The sequence below is a fragment of the Pholcus phalangioides genome, unplaced genomic scaffold (assembly GCF_987345545.1).
Source record: "Pholcus phalangioides strain wild (caught in Gottingen) unplaced genomic scaffold, Ppha-v1.0 ptg000042l_1, whole genome shotgun sequence".
NCBI classification, from domain to species: Eukaryota; Metazoa; Arthropoda; class Arachnida; order Araneae; family Pholcidae; genus Pholcus; species Pholcus phalangioides.
The window spans coordinates 16,373,964-16,392,407 of NW_028301628.1; the positions used below are offsets into that span (position 1 = coordinate 16,373,964).

General features: G+C 36.1%; 1 protein-coding gene and 1 long non-coding RNA gene across 5 annotated transcripts in view; both read left to right on the forward strand.

Moving 5' to 3' along the window:
* Tdh (L-threonine dehydrogenase) overlaps window positions 1–18,444 on the forward strand; it is a 310,905-nt gene that overhangs the window by 217,785 nt on the left and 74,676 nt on the right. The gene's annotated exons all lie outside the window — the stretch shown is intronic.
* LOC149064540 (uncharacterized) lies at window positions 7,257–8,394 on the forward strand. The gene is made up of 2 exons (XR_016195750.1): window positions 7,257–7,576; window positions 8,110–8,394. It is a non-coding gene; the product is annotated as an uncharacterized LOC149064540 (long non-coding RNA).

The following is an 18,444-nucleotide window of genomic DNA, read 5'->3' on the forward strand; positions in this document are numbered from 1 at the left end:
CCTAGAAATACCACTTTATGTATGGGGGACTTAGCTAGATTCATAACGCCTAGAAATGCCACGTTATCTGCAGGTACCTTGGCAAGAGCTACTAGTTTGTATATAGAGCAGTGTCAAAGACTGAGAAAAGGTAGAAATAGCTATGAGCTTTTCAGCCCTTAAAAACCCAAGGGGCACAAAAGGGGGTTCTGGAAGAGTTTTTCTTAAAGGTGGGTAAATAAAAACCTATAATTTTGGGTCAATAGTGCTCTGATATGTAGAGAATGGGGAGGAAATTAGTCTTCTATATTTGTACAGCAATATATTGTACTATAATATATGGTGATAGTGCATAGTTTTATGTTAAAATGCGACTTTCAGAAGCATTGTCTTTTTTCATGGCGTAGTTTCTCTTTCCTGTGAATCAGTTTGTTTCATTATGCATATACAGCAGTGTGCCGAATCAGGGAAATTATTTCCTGGAAAAAGTTATGTTTGTTAACTCGTGACACGCATATATCTCCCCTCCAATTAATCCCAGTATTTCTTAAACTTTTGGCACCCGCGCCTTCCCTTCCCCCTTCATCACTTATCCGTGACTTCCTAGAATAGCCTGACGCAGGGGGTTCTCAAACTTTTTCCACACGAGGTGTCCCTTTCCCCTATTCGATACTTATCCGCGAGCTCCGTCTGCTCCCTAAAGCTGTTTAACAAAAAACATTTTTTAGGTACGATTGCTAACCGATCTTTCGTTGGGAAAGCCTTCTTGCAAAGAGCAGGCAGGCTTTCACCGTGGTATTTGCATAACACGAAAATTTCAGGCATCTGCCTGTTTTACTTCTAATATGGAAGACAGATGGCAAAACTTTTCTCGAACTGAAACCATGCATAACTATGACATCATATATCCTACGTTATGGTCACACATAATACAAGAAAGAACTTTCCAGCATGCATTAATTTGTTAGAAATTCCATAAGAGAAATGTCTTGGAAGTACATGCACGATTGAGTAGAAGTAGTGTACATGTGATACGTGCTTACGATAAGAGTGTAACATGATAAAAGTGATTAAATGGAAAACATGAAGATTTCTCTATACTTTCATACCTTGGAATAATTTCAGAGAGAAAAAAGAGAAAAATATATATTTTTTCCTTTCTCTCTTTTATATTCTCCTATCATTTTTTTTATATTTTAATCTAAATTTTTTTCTAACTACCTTTTAGGATAACTTCCCAGCTGTTGTGTTTGCATTTGTATAAATAAGTACACAAAACATAAAATGGAATATACATTTTTCAAAATTAATCAAAATATTAAAATACATTAGTTTGAAGGTAATTAATTTAATTTTAAAAATAACATCAACACTGAAACCAAAATAAATAATTTTTTTGAATTAGGAAATTTCAAGTTCTTTCCACTAAAATGGCGCCTTTCACAATTTCGCTCCCTCATGGACCGACCAAAACCTGGCTACGCCCCTGACTTGAACGGCACCTAAATAAAAATTAAAGAGTTTTAAGCAGTTCATATGGAGTCATAGCAAACTCCAAAACTTCAAGTTTTACAGCGAAAAAAGGGGGCACATATGCAAGTTTATTTTGAATCTGCGATACACAAATTTTCTCTCTTCTCAAAAATATAGACATTGAGCAGTTTAGAAATTACAACTTTCAATTTGTTGCCCAGCATTATAAGAAGTCAAAATAATCAATCCATGAAGGTGTCTGTTGCCATCAAAGTGTTTTGAAACTTTCAAGTTTTTTTCTTTGGTCAAAGGTAAAACATAATTAACATTTTAGTTAAAAGTATTGATAACAGCGTCAAGTAAGTTATAAAAATTCTAAGTGTTATTAATTCTGTTTCAATTATTCAAAATAAAAGAACCAAAACTTAGAAAGATTTTCTTTGCAAATTTATTTATATTTGTAGCAACTCTGTATTCACCTCTCGGTGACAGTAGATCAACACACACGCAAAAAAATTCTTTAAAATTAATTTTATAGGCATGATTCTTGTTAACTTCTTGATAGTTATATTCAGAAAGAAAAAGTGTTGTAAAATGGGAGCAAATTTCGGGAGACTCAACACGATGTTTGGTGATTCAGCACTCGTTATTTGGCAAAGGAAATATTCCCTTGTTTACCCAGTTTACAAAAAAAGACCCTAATAATATGAGCAATTGAAGACCAATCTCCCAATTTTTTTCTAAAGTAATAGATAAACATATGAACAAACAAGTTGTAAATTTTCTAAGTTATAATAGTTTTTTTTTCACCAAACCAGTATGGATTTCAACAGATTAAAAATACAGAAAGGGCAATAATCAAACTTTGTCAATACATGAATACAGGATGCAATAATAATAAATATTCTATGATAATCTACCTGGATTTAAAACAAGCGTTTGATAATGTTGATCTAAATATACTAACAAAAACTGCATACAGGTAGTATTCGAGGAAGTGTTTTGGAATGGTTAAAAACTTATTATTGTAAAAGGCAACAGGCAGTATATCATCAGTTATTTATTCATCATAAATAAGAAAATAAGCTAATATCTGCAGGTACAAAAGGGTGTCCCTCAGGGATCAGTTTTGGACCCCACATTATTCTTGGTTTATATTAGTGACTTCTGTTGAATCTAAATGGACAACTTATATCATTCACTGTTGATACAGCTCTTTACGTGAAAGACGACAACTTTGAAAAACGTACTACCGATTAAAATAATTTTTTTTAATAACGTGATCCTCACGTATTCCCAAAGGATAGCATGATCCGTCCAGGGAATCTGTTAGTGTTAGTAACCATCTCTCCATGCCCAAACCGGGATTTGAACCCAGACCTGCACAGTGAGAGGCTAGCTCCCTAACCATTCGACTGCCAGGCGGTGATATAAACATGTGTCTTCTTCAGGGTTGGTAAAAAACCCGGTTTTTTTTAAAAAAAAACAAAAAACCGGGTTTTTTTTGGTTTAAACTGTTTTTTTTGTTTTAAATAGTATTAACATTAAAAACAATAAAATTTCTGAAAAATCATTCAAACTTCCAATAATTAACTAAAATAAAATGTTTATTAATGTAATTAACACTATTCCCATGCTAATTAATCAATAAATATTTATTACATTTTAACAAAAACCAACTTTTGCAATTTAATTATTTTTTGCTTAACTCAATGGATTACTGTGTGTTTGAAAATTCTTTCAATGTTATTATTAATTATATAGTATATAAAGGTTTTTCTCCAGTTACTTTCAGTATGCTTAATTAGGAAGCTATTTCGCAAAAAGTAATAAAAATTAGGTGAATATAATGAAGCATAAATAATGCAGATTAATTAGCAATGGTTTACGATATACGGGGTGGTTATAACTAAGGTTCTGATTTCAAAACACTATAAAAAAAGAACGATTGTCAGAATGACTTGAAAATTGACATGAATATTCCTGAAAAAATTCAATTTTATTTGGTAAAGGGGAAAAAGATAATTAAAAATGTAAAATTAACGACATCATCCACCACTTGGGAAATTTGCTTGCAGAATGGAAACGACAGCCAGTCATGGCAAAATGATAACTTAATTATAGCATTTCATGATTTCATAATTCATGGAAACATCACAAAAAACGAAGTAATTGAACAAATAACTACAACTTAGTTAAGAAATGTTAAATATGTTGTCCACCGCGTGTTCTTACTATGAGGTTGAAAGCACAAAAATTCTTGTTCAACAGCGAAATCGGAGTATGCCATGGTCATAATGTGAATGTTCTTGCAATTCAGCTTTATTAAACCACTTAATCTGACCACTGTTTATAACATTTTGAGGTCCCCCACAGCCAGGAGTTGCAAGGGTTAAGGTGCATCCTGTCAAAATGGGTCTTCAGCAGCTGCTTTGCTGGTATTGCCATGTGCATCTTGATAGAAGTTCTATCCACACACTGATGCTGTGGAAGTGCCGAAATGATGTGGTTGCACAAAATAGATTATACTGTGGGCCAAGTACAGCATCGTCTACTTGCACATTTTGCACTTTTTTTTTGCGAAAGAAACTTCCATTGCTTCAGGAGTATCCATGCAAATTTTCAAGTCATTCTGATCAGTACTTATTGTATAGTTTTGGAATCAAAACTTAAATTATAATCACCCAGTATATAGCTGATTATTTTTTCAAAAATCTGTTACTACTATACAGTAGAACCTTGATTAACTGGGCTTAACAGTGTGTGTGTGAAAGTATAAAAAAAACAACTATTGAATATTAAGACTGGGAGATATACAGTAGGAGATGTGCTACTTCTTATGGGAAAGAAAATGAAAATGTATGTGAGGTAATGTAACCACTAGTACACTAGTCTTTGTCTTTTAAGGACAGCCGGTGTCTTTATTGGATTATAGGACCACCTGCCCCTAGCATGATGGTGTCACTACTTTAGCTGCTTCTTTGTGAAGGGGAAAAAAACCCTGTGAGATAATACACCATTCCATTTAGATGTGTGATGCAATCCTTATTCATGAATTTGCTAAAGATAGAGCATCAGAATGTAGCCAAAGGGTAGAAAATGTTGTAAGAATGAGAAATTATGTCTTTTATATATAACTTTAAATGACTAAGATACTTCATGTGAAAAAAAATATATATTCTGGCCACTTTTATGAGACTTTTTGAAAAAAACCACTTATAAAATCTTATGCCATTTAAAGATATACCATCAGAATGTACCCCAAGGATATAAAATGTGGTAAAAATGAAACATTTTGGCTAATAATGAACCAATATGATATTTTTCAAGGAAAAAAATTATATTTAGGCAACTTTTATTTGATTTTTTGAAAAAAACCGAACTGGTTTTTTTAAAAAAACCACTTGGTTAAAACCAACGTGGTTTAAACCAAACAACCCTGGCTCATTATATTTCTTTCATGTCGTTAAGTTTAATTAAATCATTAAATTTTTATTGTTTTATCTTGTCACTACAAGCATCAGATTAACCGTATAGAAAAAACAGAAGATGACCTCAGATACATTAATCAGTGGATGACTGAAAACAAACTTGACTTAAACGTGCACAAAACCTAGTATCAATACATTAAAACAAGAAACAAACTTTGATTCTGAGATCTCCATTAAAATACACCAGGGTTCGCACATCCTTACCAACTCCTTAAATACTCATAACTTTTCATTTCCTTCTGGAAGGGCCCTTATAACTCCTTACTTTTTGCAGCCACGCCTGAAAATATAAAGAGGAAGAAAAGAGAAAAAAACCGCTCTCTCTCTTTGTAATAGGAAATGTGAAAGCAGGGGATGGGATTGGAACATCCAACGGTTGTACATACCTGCCAACCGTTACGATTTTGTCGTATTTAGTAAATTAATACGATTATACGCTTTTGCTTCTAAAAATATGATTTTTTACCGAATCGCTAGTTTTGACGGGTTTTCCTGTCTATGTCGCAAATTGGTCAGCGTCGGAAATCGATGGTCTGTAGAACGACATCACTCTGCTGAACCAGTAGCCGAAAATTCCCCCATGCCCAGTGGTGAGAAAGTTTTTTTAAGTTTTTATTAAATGCGGCAAAACGATGTCTCGAACCTCCTATATTACGCAGTGTACTGAGTGCAGACCTCGCAGCTTTCCTATTTTCCTACTTTCGCCGCAATTGTCTTTTTTTTTACTGCAATTCTCTCCTACTATTCCTATTTTATCCCTCCTTCCCATTTGCTTACAGCCAATATCTCACTACGAGAAACCGTGAAATGTCATTGCTTTCCCCAGTTTTTTTTTTTGAAGTGTTTTATTCACATTACAACTCGCTACTGAAAAGAAATGAGTTACATAATGACGTTACGCATCGGCTCAGGACGGCTATATAGTATATGACCCTGGCGTCATACACTCTATCGGCTGCATGCTCCGGTTTAAAGGGAAGAGACACAACACGAAAATGAAGGGAAGATCGCTGAAACGCGCGGCACACGACGCTTAACTCCTCCAGAAGCAGTCTGCCAATCACGCCCGACGTAAAGCACTGTCGTGAGCCGTATTGCGCTCTGTAGGAAAACAGTCGTACTGCTTTTCATACTGATGAATAGACGGCGTGTCGCGCTGGGTGATTCACGTTGCGCGCGGCATAGAAAACCTGCTAGTAAAACCCGGCTTTTAAAAATGACAGCTCGAGCCACGTCTGGTTTTACAGGAGTGGGGGGAGCCGATCAGCCGCTATAGCTGAACCCACTTTTTTTTAACCTTCAGAAAATAACTTTCGGGTATCTTTATGTTAGGGGTCATTCAAGTATTACGTCAGCATGGATGGGGGATTTTCGATATGCTGACTTGATGACGTGGAGGAGGGGGGGGGGGTGGATGATTCTTACGTCATCAACCAAAAACCCTTTATAAACAATATGAAATATTCTTAATGGCGTCTTACTCGGTGCGCGAAAAACGAGTAAAACTTTTCACTAGTTTGTGGGCACTTGAACTAACATTCTCCCTATTGAGTCCCCTACAGAGCCACTCTAGTGATATTCAAATACTTAGAGGATCCAAATGCTCTGGAGCTGTGCCGCGCATCATATAAGTGATCCGTGATTACGCCGCAGATCACTTAAGTAATCTGGGAATGTGCCGCGGATAACTTGAGTGATGTAGAACCGCACTGGTGGCAGGACCAATGCCCTAAAACTTTGTCACATGTCACTCAAGGGATCACTTAATGTGCCACTGATCGCTTAAATGGTCTGGAATTGTGCCACAAGTCACTTAAGCGATCTGTAAATGTGTCACTTGGTTCATTGTTACAAAAATATATTTAGGGACAGGCCACATCATAACGCCAGGGCCACATTTGGTCCACACAGGCCGAATGTTTACCACGGGTCAAGGGCTTAGAGACTTGAGCAATTTTTGGTTCTTAGCCCTCAAATAGCATTGAAATTAACAAAAATTGATTATAATAACATATAAAGATATTTTGTTTCGAAATTGTAAAAAATATTTTTACAATTCTTTCAAAAAATATTTTGTACATTAAAAAAATAAATTTTTGATCATCTGGGGGGAAGCCCCAATTCAGATTCCACCAATAAGCGTTAGGAGGAAGGGGGCAGAGCGCTGACAGGGGGAGGGTGAGTTTTGCTGACAAGAGGGGAGAGTCAAAAATTGATGAAAATTTGCTGTCGTAATACTTGAACAGCCCCTTATTTTAAACCATACATGTGCTCAACCAACACCTTCTAGAGCAAGAAGCCTTCGCTCGCGATTTTTCGATGCTGTGACGTCATCACACTCCGGCTTAAAACTCCGGCTTGTTTTTTCCCCGTCGATAGCTTTTCTTCCCTCTTCCCTGACCGCCATATTGACAAGTGACAACAGTAAGCATTCACGTGCACGCAGTTTTTTAGTGATAAATTTCTATTTAAACATTTATTTTATTAATTTATGGACAAGGTAATAAACAATACTGTTGCACAAGCCCTTTAAAAAGAATAAGTTGGAGAAAACAACAGCTAATCCGGCCACCAGCGAGCTTCGTGGAAGGAAGTATAGGCCTATCTGTACAGCTGCATATAAAATCACACAGGTTAGTTCATTTTTTACTATTACATGAAATGCATTGATGAATATTCTTAAATATTATTGTTGCAAACATAGTTAATTTCATAATCCCAATTTTCATAAACTCAGTGCTTTACATAGGGATAGGGCTTTATTAAGTTAATTGATAATTGGCACTGAATCTTTTTTTTTTTTTTTTGTTATCCTTAAACGTAAGAAGTTTTTGAAGAATAAACAGTTGGTGGGAATTTAGAATAATTACAGAAAATATATTTCATTTGCCGCCACCTCACATCCAGGAGCCGGGGTTCTATAAAATTTTTAGTGGATCCCACTCTAATATTTCTCATTGGAGCCTTTGTGATGGAACTTCAAATAATTACGTGATAGGAAATATTTTATTTCATGCCCCCTCCTGAAACTGGGTCCCTTGGTAAGATCTGCTAGGGTCAAAGCAATGAAAATTCTAAATTTTTTTTAATGTTATAATTTTAGCTAAATTTCACAAATTTTGAAAAAATTCAAATGTCCAATGATGCTTTTATTTCATGTCAATAGGTGTTTATGACTTGGACAGTATCATGGGATGAGACCAGAATCATGTGAATTTGCTGAGCGCCCAAGAAGAGTGAGGACTGGATAGAACCACCAGACCAGAATCAAAGTTTTCCCACTGGCCAGCTCCATAAGGGCTGACTGTGGGACTACAGACGGGCCCAGATAGGCCTATGAAGAAGGGGAGATACGTGTTTTGTGCAAGTGTATGGATGTGTGTGAAAGAGAAAAGTTGATAATTTCGGGATAAATGGGCCTGTTCGGTCATTGCTAATGAAAATTTTAGCCTTGGAAAAAAAAAACATGCCACCACAACATTTGAGCCTTTTCCTAAGGAGAGAAACAGTTCAAGAAAAATGATGATACAGTGGTCATTTACATGCGAGTTCAAAGCAAGCTCTGTATAACTCATTTTCTAGGTAAAGATATCATTTTTTGCAAAAACCTTAATTTGCAGTGAAACCAAGCAGGCACCACCATTACCAGTCAAATCACAAAGTTTGTAAAGATGTTATACAATAGTCACTCAAATATCAGTCAAACCAACCCTATTCGCCAGGGTGATTTTTTTTTTTTTAAATTTTTGATATAAATATGATTAGTGCACACATCTATATTGGGATTACAATGTAATTTAGAAATAAAATAACTTCAAAGGTAAGTGTAAAATATGTGTCTCAAGTTTTATATCAAGAAATATTCAAGTAATGATGCACAGTTTTTAAAATTTCATGAATTTTCTCTTAAAATTAAATGAGTGTTGAAATATTTATAGAATAACTAAGAAGACAAAATGTTTCATTATAAATGTGTGAATTTATGTAATGAAGCCCCTCTGAAACACTATTCCAACCATATTACCTGTTATAATGCCAAAATTCTTTGGGACGGGTGGTGGAATTATATCTGGGCTCGACTATTAGGTTAAAAAAATGTCAATTTATTTTTCCATATAAATTAAGATTCCTCAATACACAAAACAACTTAAAATATTTGAGTGATGATTATATTGATACCAACGTGGGAGTAGTGTATAATCATAGAATATTAACTAGAATTTTTCCCATGTCTATATAAATTTGGTCAGATACATAGTTTACCTGTCTTGAACATATATGGCTCGTTGCTTCATAATTTAATTCTCAAAATTGTGTGATCCACTTCGGATGTTATTGGCTTTATTGTTGTAGCCATCGCAACTGATAATTAATTGCATTAATAACAAAATACTGGGTTTGTCTATTAGTCCCCATATAAATTTCCATGTTCATCCTTGCCCTTCAACATACAGGGCCAGGCCATTTTTGCCCTGATAGTGTATCTGATTAAAATTATCAGAAAAGCTGGCTGTATTAAAAAACTGAGGTTTTTTTTTTCAAATAGAATTTCGTCCCGCCTATAAATTTTGTGAGGTTCATGTTTTGGCCTTCTTGAACATAGATCACATGTTGCTTCATAATATAATTCTTAAAATTAATCTACGTTTGTCAGTGATTGGTACAGAAGGGGCATTTTCGAAATAGACTTGCAGTGCGTTATGATGAACAACTTTGAGTTCTTTAGAAATTACAAAATACTGTGTTGATGAATTGGGTTTTCCATGTTTTAACTGGAAAATATATACAAATACGTATTCAAAAGCCAGGTTTGGGAAATATAGACAGGTACTAACAATATATCTTTGAGGTAAGTTTTAGTATGTGGGAGGGGGTAATTTTCTGTGGAGTTTTTTGTGACGTATTTCTCAAGAACCTTCAAATAAAAATGCACTTTTAAAGGAAAATTATTGTCAATAAATTTTATGCAAAAAAGGAAAGTGGTGACATTTTCAAAAAAGCACTATTTTTGATTTTTACTACTTTAATCTAGAGATATAAGGTGAGAATATTCTCGGAGAATGAGAATATTATCAATATTATCCTGGATGTAAAAATTGGAGAATAATCGAGAATATTCATTTTTCTTTTAAATTAAATTTTTTTTTTTACTAACTTTGTTTATATTGTGAAATGTAAATCAGTTTTCTTTGCCCGAAACATTTACAACAAAACAGTTTTTGGTATAATCACCCCCAGCGATAACTTTTAGTTCTAGAATATTCTCAGATCATAGTGAGATGTTTTAAAAGTTTGGTTATATATAAAGATTTCAGAAACCTTAAAAAATTATTTTAGAATTAGTTATATTTTTAGAAATAAGTTCACAACAAAAGAAATTAAATGAAAGTTGATTGATAAAGGAAGCTATTCTTCCCACTTTCATTCTAAGAAGATACAGAACTTTTTTCTTCAATGCACATACACTTAAATTCTGTATCACTCAGTTCTTTTAAAAGTTGTGCAATTCAGCTCTGTTGGTTTAATTTTCTTGCTTTCAATTTTTCATTTGTGGTCTACAAACTTCAACATTCCCATCTTGACGGGAAGAGAGACGGGGACAGAAAATATTCTCTCAAAGGACAACTATTATAAATTACTAGAGAATATTCTCAAGTTATTTATCAAGATTATTATATTACATATATTCTTGATACTCTCTGGAAAGATTTTGGTAACTGAAGAATATTCTCTCTGCAAGCACTATTATTAATAACTTCAGAATAATTATTTTCTACATGAAAACCCCCAGTAATTTATGAAGTTCTTCTAGAGAGTGTTCTCAAGGATATTATATGTAACTATATATTATAAATAACAAGAGAATATTCTCATCAAGAACTTATAATAAGTCTCAAGTTATTTATTATATTTATTTCACGAAAAGTTCTTTTTACATATTTATTTTTTTTATAAATGACTTAAAATATATATTGTATGTGTTGAGAAATAAAGGATACTATATAGTTGAATTGGTCTCAATTTTCTTTTGGTATTCAATGGATATTTTTTTGGTTAAAGTCAACAGAAATGAAGTTCTGAAAAATTAATGCTCTTGGGGAAGTTTTGAGGTCAAGAGGTAATTTTTTTTAAATATTAAGTTTTTATCAAAACTCTGGCCCTAATTGATACTTGGAAATAATGAATTATAAGTATAAACTTGTCTATTCCAGTGCAAGTCTTTAATAATTTGGCATCTTTTTTTATATAACATTAAGAAAAAATATAGCAACGTGGGTCGATGTGTTATAGCACATCGGCGTTAGTGTGGTGCTGAAAAACGATCTTACAGGGAAGATGGGTTTCGTAGGACGGAATTCGATGACGTCACGAATCTCGGGGGCAGGCCTTCTGCTTTAGAAGGTATTGGCTCAACACATGGCCTAAATGTGGCCTGCCTCAAGTGACTCGTGGCAAATTCTTACTTCAATTGAGCGGCCCGCGGCACATTCCCAGATTGTTTGAGTGAGTGATTTCCGGGGGGGGGGGGCTTGCTTTCTTTCAAACCAAGCACAACTCAGGTCTATCACCATCTATGGGCAATTTACTATCTAGGAAGTTGTGCTGGAAGTGTGTGTGCGCCTAGAGTTGCTGCAAATATAAATAATTTTGTAAGAAAAATCTTTGTCGGCTGTGGTTTTTATTTTGAATAATTGGAGGGGGAATGAATATCACTTTTAGAATTTTTATAATTTATGTGATGCTGTTATGAGTTATATTTTTGACTAATACTTGAAGGTTTTAGAACACTTTGGTGACGACAGAAATCATGTATGTGGATTGATTATTTTATGAATTCTTATGATGCTGGTTAACAAATCAAAACTTGTAATTTTTGAACCACTTCTACATCTATATTTTTGAAAAGAGGGAAAGTTTGTTTGCAAATTAAAAATAAATTTACATATGTGCCCCGCCCCTTTTTTGCTGTAAAACTTGTAAGTTATGAAGTTTGCCATAGACTCCTTAAAAAGAAGTCCTTAAAAACTCCTTACTTTTCATTTTGAAAATTTTGTATGAACCCTGTACACACTTGCCACAGACAAACTCAACGGAACTGCAATTATCATGAAATACAAAGAGTGCACCAATATGAATACTTAGGAGTTACTATACAGGATGATTTAAAATGTAACTTGCATTGTGATAAATCTATATATATAAAATTGATTTTCTGTCTGTGTGTGTATGTTCTCTATACAAATCTACAATTTTAGATCGATTGTTGTCAAATTTTACATATATACCAAATGGGACCCGACTTAAACGATTATTAAACGGCTGCTTTCAAATTTCGTCAGAGCAGGGCAAATACCCCAAATGGGCAAAAAACAGTAGGGCAACAATGGTTTTTGGGCCTCAACAATCACTTTCCAAACGTTTACTTTGGTTACCGTGGTTCCCTAGCAATGCGTTTAAGACGTGTATATGCCTTTACAATGGTTTGTCATTTCTTCAACACTGTCAGTATATGTATAATATTTATGCCTTTATAATGGTTTGCCACATTTTCAATACTCCCAGTAATGAGGTTTTTTGAATGACGTCGTAATCATCAACATCGCTTTGAGGGTCAGGAAAAGGGTGATCGTCACAGAAATCAGTGCTAAAATTGCCGATTTTAATGTAGAAATGCGGAAATTTGGTGGGGTTTTCTGTTACATCAATAATTCTAAAAATTGTATTCAATACTCGATTTTTGAAATATTGATTTCATTTAGAGATACACGAAGCCCAGGAGTTTAAATATGAAGTAATTAGCCGACCTACTTTTGAGTTGGATATTCGTGCAATAACATTGATTTAAACTTTTTATTTATATCTTCTCAAACATGAAAATTAAGTTCTCTGTATTGTCTTTTAATATTCAACTGCATAAATGGATATAGTTTAGGTTGTTTTAAAATTAATTATGGGCCCGTAAAGTACATTGAAGAAATTCCACAGCTTTAACTAAGAATTTTTGGAAGCAGAAACAGGCAGATGGATACCTTGAAGTTCAGGGGGGGGGGGGAGAGTGGAATCGAAATACTTAGCGCCCATAAAAAAAGGAAAAAAGTATTAATTTCTATGTTTCTTTAAATCTAGATTTCTTTATTTCACGAGTCGCGCAATAAGTCGTCATATTAGTTAACTTAGACACGGTCTGCATGCCCCTCAAAGAAAGAGGGAGATATCACGTGATCCAAAAAAGCCTTGTTGAAGAAAACCCGGGCAACGCCGGGTATTATAGAAAATTTGATTTTATATAGTTTTACTTTATAAATTAAAATATTTAATAGTATTTTTAAAGGACATTTTTTATGCATGTATTTATTCAATTATAACCTGTAGATTATGTACCTGGGGTGGGGCTTACCTAACCAATATTATGAAATTAAGTAACACATACAAAACAAAGCAAGAACACTAATAATACAAACATGTAATACATACGATAGCAATATAAATTGTCATACATTGGACATTAGACAGCTATACATATATACAGAATTATAAATTTTGCATGTTTTCTCAACTAAGCTGATGGCTTTTCGCTTTTGTGCACTCTTTTTCTGCTTCTGGAATGTCCATCACTTTCCTTGGAGGTACTTCGTTACGACCACACCCGAACAAGGCGATACTCTCCCTCGGAGTGTGCAACCGGTCATTCCTCGTGTCCAAGGAAAATTGTGTTCCCGCAAGAAGTCCACTCCGATGATGCACGGATCCCTTATGTCTGCCACGAAGACAGTGTGTTTGCAGGTGACCGTGGCGAACTTCAGTGAGACTTTCAATTTTCCTCTAACAGTCAATTTCTCTCCAGTGACTGTCTGCAGTGTCAACGATGGTGGTACGTAGAGAAGTCGTTGCTGGAATTTCCGAGCCAGGTCCATCCTGACGATGCTCTCGTTGGCTCCGGTGTCGATAACCATCCTACATGGCAGTCTATCAATCTCGCCTCTTAAGTGGAGTCCGTAGTCTCCTCTGTGCAGCTGTGAGATGTGGTACACTTGGCATGCCATATCTTCCGTACCAGTAGCTGTGACTGAGCATGCACTCTGCAAGTGACATTTTTTGTGGCGTTTCCAGGTTCCCAACGACTTGTTTTTCTGGGTCCCACAATCGTTCTTGGGACTCTTCAGGAGATCTTTCAGCTCTGATGATGTCCACCCTGGCGTCCTCTGCAACAGAGCCTCGGACCACTCATCGCTCTCCCTTCAAAGCTTGATGGGCTGCCTCATACTTCATTGCGTAGACGAGCACTTCTCACGTTCTTGTATTCGCCCAGACGCAGTGCCTACTGGATATCGAGGTCCTTGACGGAGTCAACGAAACACTGCAGGGTCAGCAATCGGGGTATGCCAACTGCGAGAGTCTCTTGATGTCCATGGCCAGCTCTTGCAATGTTTCGCCCGCCCTTTGTTGCCTGGTCTTCAGTTGCAGCTTGTGGAAGTCTTTCAGATAATTTTCACCGAACCCCAGCTCGAGCGCATTTGTCAGGGCTGCATAGCTAGATCGGTCCTTAGCTGCAAGCGTCCGTAGAACCTCTGTGGCTTCACCTTGCAGATCAGCGGCTAGATGAGCATACAGTCCCATCCATTCGCGGTGGCAATCATCTTGAATTGGATCCTAAAGATCGATCACAATGTTTTTCCGTCGTATGTTGAGGACTTGATGTTCAGCCGGTTGATGGTGGCAAGCCAGCCATGGCTGGCAAGACGAAGTGAGCATCCTCGGAAGATGTGTCTGTCTCCTGAATTTTCTTTTCCAGCTCCAGTATCCTCTTTGAGAGCTTCTCGTCAAGTGCGGTAAAAGTTTCTTCCATTGCGTCCATCCTACTTTCCACTGTAACAATGTCGTTCAATGGCAATGGCGACGGTGGTGGCGATGTCTTGCTTAATGGCGGTGACATCTTTAATGTCAGTAATGGAGGTGTTGACAGTGGCAATGGGATTGGTGACATCCTCCTTCACGGCAGCAATGGACGAGTTGACAGTTGAACTCGTGGTCTCTATCTTATCTTTGATTCCTGCTTTCATTTATCCCATCACAGACATCAGTTGATTCAGCCATTCTCGCATTTCATCCATGTCCATTATTGTCTTCATGCAAGTCTTGAATTATCCCACTTCCGACATTAAATTGTTCCGGATAATTTTTCACAAGACTTTGAGATTACAAAACAAACAGTTCAATGGACAAACACAGAATCCATAGCTGCGGTCGAAACTTTGAGAAAAAGAACATTCCACAAATTTCTATTTCCTAGTACCAGGTCTGTGACGCCACTGTCTGGGGATAAATCTCTCTGGAATTTTCTCTATGCGCCCTCTGCCAGTTCTCCACCAATCACACATCCTTGTGCTTAACCGGAACCAGTATCAACTCTCGTTGCCAACAGAAGATTGCGATACAGACTTGCGCCATCTATCATCTATAGATCGTAACAGTATTTACATGTGTATGTATGTGTTAGAGGAATAGTATTTTGAAATGAAAAAGTATATTTATTCCATAGGTTCATTATTTTTACGAGAAATATTGTAATTCAACAATTTCAGATCTGATAATTCAAACTTTTACAGTGCATAAATTTTTAAAATATTCATATCTTATTGCATAACATTTATTGCATATGATACTTGGAAAATGGCGGCAGAATACATATAATAATTTAATTCATAGTGTTGCCTGAAAGGACCTTATGTCCCTTGGAGCCCAATATGATTATTGTGTTTATGTCTTGTCCTCTCTATGTGGTTTTTTGTTTTGTCTTATGTATTGTGTGTTATATGTATTTATATAAAAAAATAAATAAATAGAAAAAAGTTGACAAATTAGCATTCGTAAATCGGCGGACTAGCTCTTTTACTCATGGGATGAAATTTTTTTCATGAAACTTCTGGTGAATTTTTTTTAAACCAGAACCACCTCAAATTTGTGCTCTGAATTTGGTAGACTAGAGCATAAGTTCTTAACCTTTTGAAAGCCAGAGTCCCAGTAAATCTCTCTTGTGCAAGTGAAAGGCCTGGTCGTGCCCGCCCATACTCGAGCAAGGCCCCCAAGCCAGACTTTTCACGGGACTCGAACCCAGGCCCTCTTGCATACCGGGCAAGCATGCTACCATCTACACCACTGGAGACACATGAATCTGCCTTCCTAATTTCACGCACTGTGTCGTCAGGCGCTGAAGTAGAGGCATTAGTAGCCTCTCTTAACTTCAGGAAATGGCCCCCGGGTGGGACGGTTCATTAATTTTAACATTTAATTATTCTCGCCCTCCATAACTTCTCCACACCTACGCCTCAAGAATCTAATCTCATTCCATGACAGCTCCTATTCATGTATTTTAGAAAAAACACCTTTTTTCTGTCACAACGTCTTGACTTGAGCATGCCAGGTGACAATTACACACCCGTGTGAAAGTCGCAAAGTTTGCTTAAGGGTAACCTATGCATGATGATTCGATCTCTTTCCAATATTCTCACTCTTCAATACAAATACAAATACAACGCCACAACAGGCAAATTGCCCAACGAGGTGGCTGACTTAAGAACATCATGGATCCCCGAGCCCTTTTTTACCCTACCTACGAGCCCTACCTACTGCTGCTACACCACACATGCACCCCGCCCACAACCCCCCGCGGAACCCCCCAACGAATCGGTACATGCGGGAATGTGTGTGTACGTGCAGTGAAACCTGACGTGAAGTTTGTTCCTGTGTAATGCTTGTTATGTGTAGTGCTGCCATCTGCCACCAGTTTTTTTTTCTAACTATGAGTGAAGTGTTATGATTGAATGATTTATCGTTGTAGGACTGTTGCTCTCTGTGGCGAGACTTTTTAACTGGGAGATCGGCTCGCATTTGCGCCTTGAAGTTGGAAACCACAGAAAACCAACTTCAGCCGACCACCACTGTGGGGTTCGAACCCGGATCCTCGCATCGCGAGTCCGTCACTATAACCACTCGACCACCACAGTGGCACCCTCTCTTTCTTTTCAAGTTGCGTTCAAATTGCATCTTTTCAGTGAAGGTCCCAAATCTATTGACATCCACTATTCATGTATTTTCCATCTTACATTGACATCCACTATTCATGTATTTTCCATCTTACATTGACATCCACTATTCATGTATTTTCCATCTTACATTGACATCCACTATTCATGTATTTTCCATCTTACATTCCTATTCCATAGCTTCATACCTTGCCAGATGAATTGTGCTTCATCGGCAGTTGGCCTAAAGCACCTTCCTTTCTTACATAATCTTTTATAACTCGTGACCCTCGCACGTGCCCTTTACAACTACCAAAAGCTAACCCTCAATTAATACCACACCTGTTACCTAGTCGCCTTTCAAATAATCTTTTAAATACAAATCATCCTCTTAAACAATTAACCATTTAAATAAATTAACCATTTTAACTAATTATCTTTATATTCAAATAATTACGAATAATTATGAGAATGAATGGATTATGGGCTCAATACATGTTTGTTCTAAAAAACATGTCTTGGGGGGGGGGAAGGTAAAATTGTGAAGAATAAAGGCCTGTTTACACGAGGCAAGTGCTTTAGTTGGTAACTTGATTTTAACTTACCGATTCTTCTTGAAAGTGTCTACACGATAAGTGGTAAGTAGACACAGAGCCGTTTTACAGAGGCGAGCGCAGTTAGCGCATGCTCGCTTCGGTCTACTCAAATCCATGGAGAGAGACAGACGCAATGCATGGGAGAATAATAGTAATAATTTTTTTATTTATCTGGCATTCAGAGAGGTGCTTTTTTTAAAGCTCATAGCTTTCGTAACGATGGATCAAGATGATCAGGTAGAACTTAAGAATACTGTGATCAGAGACACATTATATGATATTTTTCTTAAAGAATATAAATTTATTCACTCTCACTTACCCAAGAGGGGTATAGTTATGTGGTATACATTGAGGACGTTGTATATTCTGACTCCAATTGAAGAAACAGTTGATAATATTTAAGTTCATTTAATTTTAAAAAACTATTTACATAGGTTAACAATATTAATTCCACATAATAAAAAAGGAGAAACTTTTTTCTCACTTGCGCGAGAGCAACACACTGAGCAAGAAGTAGGTCACGCAAGGTGTAACAATAGTTGGGAACCTTTGGGGAATTTGCCAAACCTGCCTCTATCTCTTATTTTTGAAACATGTTTATATAGTTGTAATTGTATAATCTTTAATAGAATTTATGTTATCTTACCTTTTATAACCGTGCATGGTTAATTCAATTAGTCTGTGATATTTTCATTGTTCATATTCCGGTAAAATGTTCGATCTTGATCACATCGCCATTTTAATTTATTGTTGCCATTCTTATTTTTGTAAAAGTTCCTATAAAAAATCTATTGTCATTTATTTATGTAAATTAGACGTTGTATTTTCCTATTGGCTGTGCTCTGATGTGTATTTTTCTGAGATGGTCGGTCCCAGGAGTTG